The sequence below is a fragment of the Uranotaenia lowii genome, unplaced genomic scaffold, assembly GCF_029784155.1.
Source record: "Uranotaenia lowii strain MFRU-FL unplaced genomic scaffold, ASM2978415v1 HiC_scaffold_1124, whole genome shotgun sequence".
In the NCBI taxonomy this organism is placed as follows: domain Eukaryota; kingdom Metazoa; phylum Arthropoda; class Insecta; order Diptera; family Culicidae; genus Uranotaenia; species Uranotaenia lowii.
Window position 1 is genome coordinate 4,865 of NW_026597105.1, and position 6,039 is coordinate 10,903.

Genomic DNA, 6,039 nt, shown 5'->3' on the forward strand with positions numbered 1-6,039 from the left:
TGAATCAACACATAAATGCTATTTAATATTACAGAACTAATCTGAAGTTCCAATGGCTAAGTTTTTTTTGCAAAAAATTTCCTTAAGGAAGAAATATTCAAACGAGTATGAGACATTCGCTCAGATTTTCTGTGAAGATTGATGTTACTTACTAGTAGAAAAAATCCTATTAGGTACATGTCACAAATCAACCTAAACTTTCGGAATCGAAAACAAATTTTTGATGTAAACAAAGCCAACTCAGACTACTTTGATATAATAATGTTTCAAAAAAAAACATTTATTTATTTAATATCAAATTCCTCTATGCTGAATGGTTTCTCAAGAGCTTTAAAGTGGTTAAAGTGGTTCTAAATTTTCCTAGACGTCTGTCTAAAAGCTCTCGTCAACAACCCCATTGTAGGTTGGAAAGGAAATTTAACTGATTGCACTTCCTTCTCGCCATTTTCGGTAGTACCCGCTCATTTGCATCCGGGAAATTTAATTTTCCATAATTTATCGTACAATTTTCGCACTTGTGAAAGGCAAACCCTCTTTCCCCACTGAAAGTACCTCGCAAACGCCTCTCTACTCTATCCCAATTGCCGGTCATGTCTGCTTCTATTCCGGCATCTTGAAAGCGACTTACTGGCTGCTTTTTCTTTTCAGGCAAAATTTTCCCAAAGCAGAGAGGAATCCTTTTTAAAATGCATGCCAAACACTTTGTAGCACTACACTTTCTTTGAGAGCTGTTTCGCTGCGAACAAGTTGCTTTGGATTCTGCTTTTTTACTTTTTTTCAGTCAGTTCAAACCAACCAGCAACTCAATTTATGCAGCTTGAAGATTTCCTTCTTTGACCGAAACGACGAAGGTTTTCTTTGCCCGGCGTCGTCCCCGGAATTCAACATGCTTGACGGCTGAAGTTGGAAAACTTTCTCTTTCGTTGGAGGCGCCAGGCATAGAAATGTTTCTAATTAAATTCCATTCCGGCTGGGAACGTATTTTCGAAACCTTGAACATTTAGAAGAATGACTAACTTGAAAAAAATCCTAAAAATGCCGACGGTAGTTCGTAAGGTATGAAAATTCAGAATTCAAAAATATAAAGAAACTTTATAGAAGTGGTGTAAAAAATTAAAGAAATTAAAATGTTCATTCGAACTTTTCTGTCATAATTCTTTCGTACCGATTTTTTTTTAAAACTTATTGCGAGAAAAAATAAAAAAATTGAATTGGGAATTCATGTTAACAATCAAAGACAATTTAGGTTCAAATTACACATTGAAATTTTCCCCTTAAGATTCCAGATATCAAAATCAGATTTCAGATTCAGATTTCAGATTCAGATTTCAGATTTCAGATTTCAGATACAGATTTCAGATTCAGATTTCAGATTCAGATTTCAGATTCAGATTCAGATTTCAGATTCAGATTTCAGATTTCAGATTCAGATTTCAGATTCAGATTTCAGATTCAGATTTCAGATTCAGATTTCAGATTCAGATTTCAGATTCAGATTTCAGATTCAGATTTCAGATTCAGATTTCAGATTCAGATTTCAGATTCAGATTTCAGATTCAGATTCAGATTTCAGATTCAGATTTCAGATTCAGATTTCAGATTCAGATTTCAGATTCAGATTTCAGATTCAGATTTCAGATTCAGATTTCAGATTCAGATTTCAGATTCAGATTTCAGATTCAGATTTCAGATTCAGATTTCAGATTCAGATTTCAGATTCAGATTTCAGATTCAGATTTCAGATTCAGATTTCAGATTCAGATTCAGATTTCAGATTTCAGATTTCAGATTCAGATTTCAGATTCAGATTTCAGATTCAGATTTCAGATTCAGATTTCAGATTCAGATTTCAGATTCAGATTTCAGATTCAGATTTCAGATTCAGATTTCAGATTCAGATTTCAGATTCAGATTTCAGATTCAGATTTCAGATTCAGATTTCAGATTCAGATTTCAGATTCAGATTTCAGATTCAGATTTCAGATTCAGATTTCAGATTCAGATCTCAGATTCAGATTTCAGATTCAGATTTTAGATTCGGATTTCAGATTCAGATTTCATATTCAGATTTCAGATTCAGATTTTAGATTCGGATTTCAGATTCAGTTGTCAGACTTAGTTTTTTAAATCAAATTTTCGATGTCAGATTCAGATTTCGGATTCATTTTCGATTTCATTTATTGACACGATAAGATATCGTTGACTTCTTTCAAAATATGCTTTTTTTTAGTCTGTTTACTGCATTATTTATATTTTTTATGTATTGTGAAGTTCCATTATGCCTTGTCCTGTGCTGACTTTAAAATTGTGAGAAGCTGCCCCAATTAGGTTTATGCAGATTCTGTCCCTAAAATTTGTAATCTAATTAACCGTTAGGGCTCATCGACAAACGGTTAGAAATTCAAATAGGCCCTAAGCTCTAATTTCCATTTCCATCGGAGCATTACCCCGTCGGTCGTCAGGAAGAAAATGTTTCCATAAGGAACTCATAGTTAACGAGTTCCGGAGACAAAGACCCATTCTTGACAGGGCAGAGCTGGAAAAAAATCGTCCTCGACATTGAGAATCCCCCGGGAGAACTTCACATTTCCTCTAGCCACCGTACTCTATTTTTCCCAGAGGTAGAACGAAAGTTTCTCCAATCAAACGTGCGGATGAAGAATGGGGGGAAAGGCACATCGCGCGCCAAAAACCGGTCGAACCTCGTGCTTGGGTGATGGTCTGATAGTCGTCTCGGGCGTTCCTTCGTCGACGTCGCCTTCGTCGTCGTCATTGTCCGGAACCGGTCGGGGATCTTCGCTATGCGCGTCCGGCGTCTTGGTGGAAGATCGTCATCTGGTCGTGCTCATCATTAGCCACATCGGCCCCACCAGCATCGGCCCCACCAGCCAGCGGGCAAAAAAGGGGGGATTGGCCGGACCCATCGGACGGAATCCAAACGGAAAAGTTCGCGCATTCGGATCACACTCGGTTGTTACTCTCCACCCAGAGAGAAAGAAAGAGTGCGATAGCGACCAGGTTGGCAGGAATCGAAGCTGGTGGAGCACCGACGAAAAAGTCGCTTCGAAAAAGGCGAACTCACATATCGCTGCCCCTCCCGATTGGGGCCGCCGTCCCAGCCGGTGTGGAGCAGCTACTGATAACAACAATAATAACAGGCAGTGGTGGCGGTAATAATAATAATACCATTAGTGATAGTAATAAGAATGTAAAAAAAAACAACTTTGTACGTTCGTTTGGGGACGATGAGCTTCGGCGTTGGCGCGCGTTTTGCTTTCGTCGTGTCGTCGATTGATTCCCCTCCGAAAGACGACTGATGAGTTTTCTTGAAGCCGATGACGGAGAAGAGCTCGTAGATTATTCTGAAAATAAGCGGCCTACAAGCTGTTGGTCTTGAATTATACCTACTTTAAAAAATGGTTGAGACTTTGTAACAAAAAAGATTTCATTATTTAATCATTATATTATAAAGGTTCTATCAAAATATAAAAAACTTACTGGCCACTTTGAATGAAATTGATTAAATCTGGTAACTTAACAAAATAATGTTGCAAGTAATTTGAAAGTAATTCAGAAAGTTTTCATCAAAAAGCAAAAAGTTAATTTGGATTTGATTACATCTTTGAATTAGATGCTTTCGTATATTAATTTTTTTGGAACATTAATATTTTGCTTCAATATTCTCATCTTTCGCTCGATACCTCACCTTAAACTCATCACACAAGGGGATGTAGCTCAGATGGTAGAGCGCTCGCTTAGCATGTGAGAGGTACGGGGATCGATGCCCCGCATCTCCAAAGAAGTATTTTGCCCTAAATAGCAGTGACAAGAAGGTGAAGATATAAGTGTAAGTTGGCTCTACAAAACGCCTTAATTTATACTTATACCACTTGATTGTTTTTCTATAGCAAAATCGAACGGATTTAAAAAAAAAACTCTCAACGTTTTCTCTTGCTACCCTTCCTTCTTATTCCCGTACAGTGAGCTATTTGAAATCAGTAGGATTCACAGTCCTATAGTATGAAATAAAATGTCGTAAACAATATTTTTCCGCTTTCAGAACTAAAACGTTCTGTGGTTTAAAGATTGAAAGCAAATATAGTTTTAAACTTGTTCATTTTTCATCATCAACAGATCACATATTGATCCAAATGATAGGTTAAAAATTAAAGACAAACTACAATTACACGGAATTTACCCTATACTATACTTAAAGCACTAAGGATTCTTCTTCGGAATAATTCCCTCGAAACGTCAAAATCAAAATGATCGGAGAAGCGGTTAAACGTCTTTATTGCACCAATTAGCGCTTTATTAGCTCCGTAGTTATTCTGTCGGAGAGGAGCAAAGAGCTGAAGATTACGATTCCTCAAGTCTCGGGATCGCACGCTGAGTTGGAGTGCAAGCAGATCGGCAACAATAGAGGCCCGTGTTGCAGTCCGGCGGGCCTGCAGCTTGTCGATGTCGATAAGGCGGCAGCAGCTTTCGTAGCTGGGGAGTCAGAACGGGTCTTGCCAGTTCAGGTTCCGGAGAGCGAAGCGCAAAAAACGCCTCTGGATGGGCTCGATACGCTCCGAGCCATTTTGGTAGTAGGGGCACCATACAGCCGAGGCATATTCGAGGGACTATCGAACCAAGCTGCAGTAAAGACTCTTGAGACAGTAAATACCCTTAAAGTCTTTTGTCATGCGGAATAAAATACCCAGGCATCTGGAAGCTTTATCGACGATGTAGTTTGTGTGGATCTTGAAATCCAACCGTTTGTCCAGGATCACACCAAGGTCTTTCACATGCTCAACTCGTGCAATTGCTTCATGTCCAAGAAAATAATCAGCCGATAGCGGTAGCCGCTTGCGTGAAAACGAAATTACCGTACATTTGTTGCGATTCAAGGGAAGGCAATTGAAATCACACCAGGCGGCGAAGATGTTAAGCTGGCTCTGCAAGACGATGACATCTTCAGGGCTGTTGATGGATTGAAACAATTTCAAGTCGTCGCCATACGCCAGTTTTGGTCCATCGAGAAGCAGCAGCACGTCGTTGAAGTAGATCAGGAATATGATGGGTCCTAGGTGGCTCCCTTGAGGTACTCCAGAAGAGGCAGGGAATTGATTGGAAAATGATTCACCTGATCGTATTATAAGTTTCCGTCCTACCAGGTAGCTATGGAACCATTCCAGTAAAGAGCCGCAAATACCGATACGATCTAGTTTGGCTATGGCTATTTTGTGGTTTACCTTGTCGAAAGCAGCGGTCAGGTCGGTGTAGATTACGTCGGTTTGAGAACCCATGGCAAAACTGTCTTGCACGGAAGATGTGAACGTCAACAGGTTTGTTGTCGTAGAGCGTTTGGGTATGAATCCATGTTGTTCGTTAGAGAAATAAAAATTGCAATATGTGAAAAATGGATCTAATACAACCAGCTCAAACATTTTGGCGATCGCACATAGGGCAGAAACACCGCGATAATTGTTAACGTTCCTCCTGTCACCTTTTTTGTATACCGGAAACATGTAAGCCTCTTTCTAAATGGAGGGGAACGTGGAATCCGTGAGCGATGATTGGAAGATTCGTTTTATAGGAGTCAGCATATGTGATATATAGCGTTTTAGAAAAGTCGTTGGAATGCCATCCGGAAAAGTACTACGAAATTTGTCAGCGAAGAGGTTACAAATATCAAGGTCCGAGGTCGCCGGCTTGTCATCCAAAAACATGTAGGACGGTAAGCCCGATTCTTTCCGTTGGTCCTTAATGTACTGCCAAAACGATTTGGGTCTAGTTTTAAAACCACGCTGAATCCGGATAAGGTACCCCTGGTAACAACGCGTGCATACTTTTTTATAAGCTGCGTTAAGTTTGCTATATTGGTTTTTGGCGTGGAGAGACTTGTGCCTCAAGTAGTAGCGGAGGGCTTTGTTTTTGAGTGCTTTCATAGGTCGCAACTCTTTCGTGACCCAGGGAGCACGTAGGTCAGAGGCTGCTGAGGGTTTTGTTACGTGACGATCGATGAGGTAGTTGATGACATGGGAGAACTTCATA

The 6,039-nt window shown here is 39.8% G+C and overlaps 1 non-coding gene across 1 annotated transcript; it reads left to right on the forward strand.

Moving 5' to 3' along the window:
* The first annotated feature begins 3,724 nt into the window (after positions 1 to 3,724).
* On the forward strand, positions 3,725 to 3,797 carry Trnaa-agc (transfer RNA alanine (anticodon AGC)). The gene has a single exon. It is a non-coding gene; the product is annotated as a tRNA-Ala (tRNA).
* Positions 3,798 to 6,039: the final 2,242 nt, after the last annotated feature.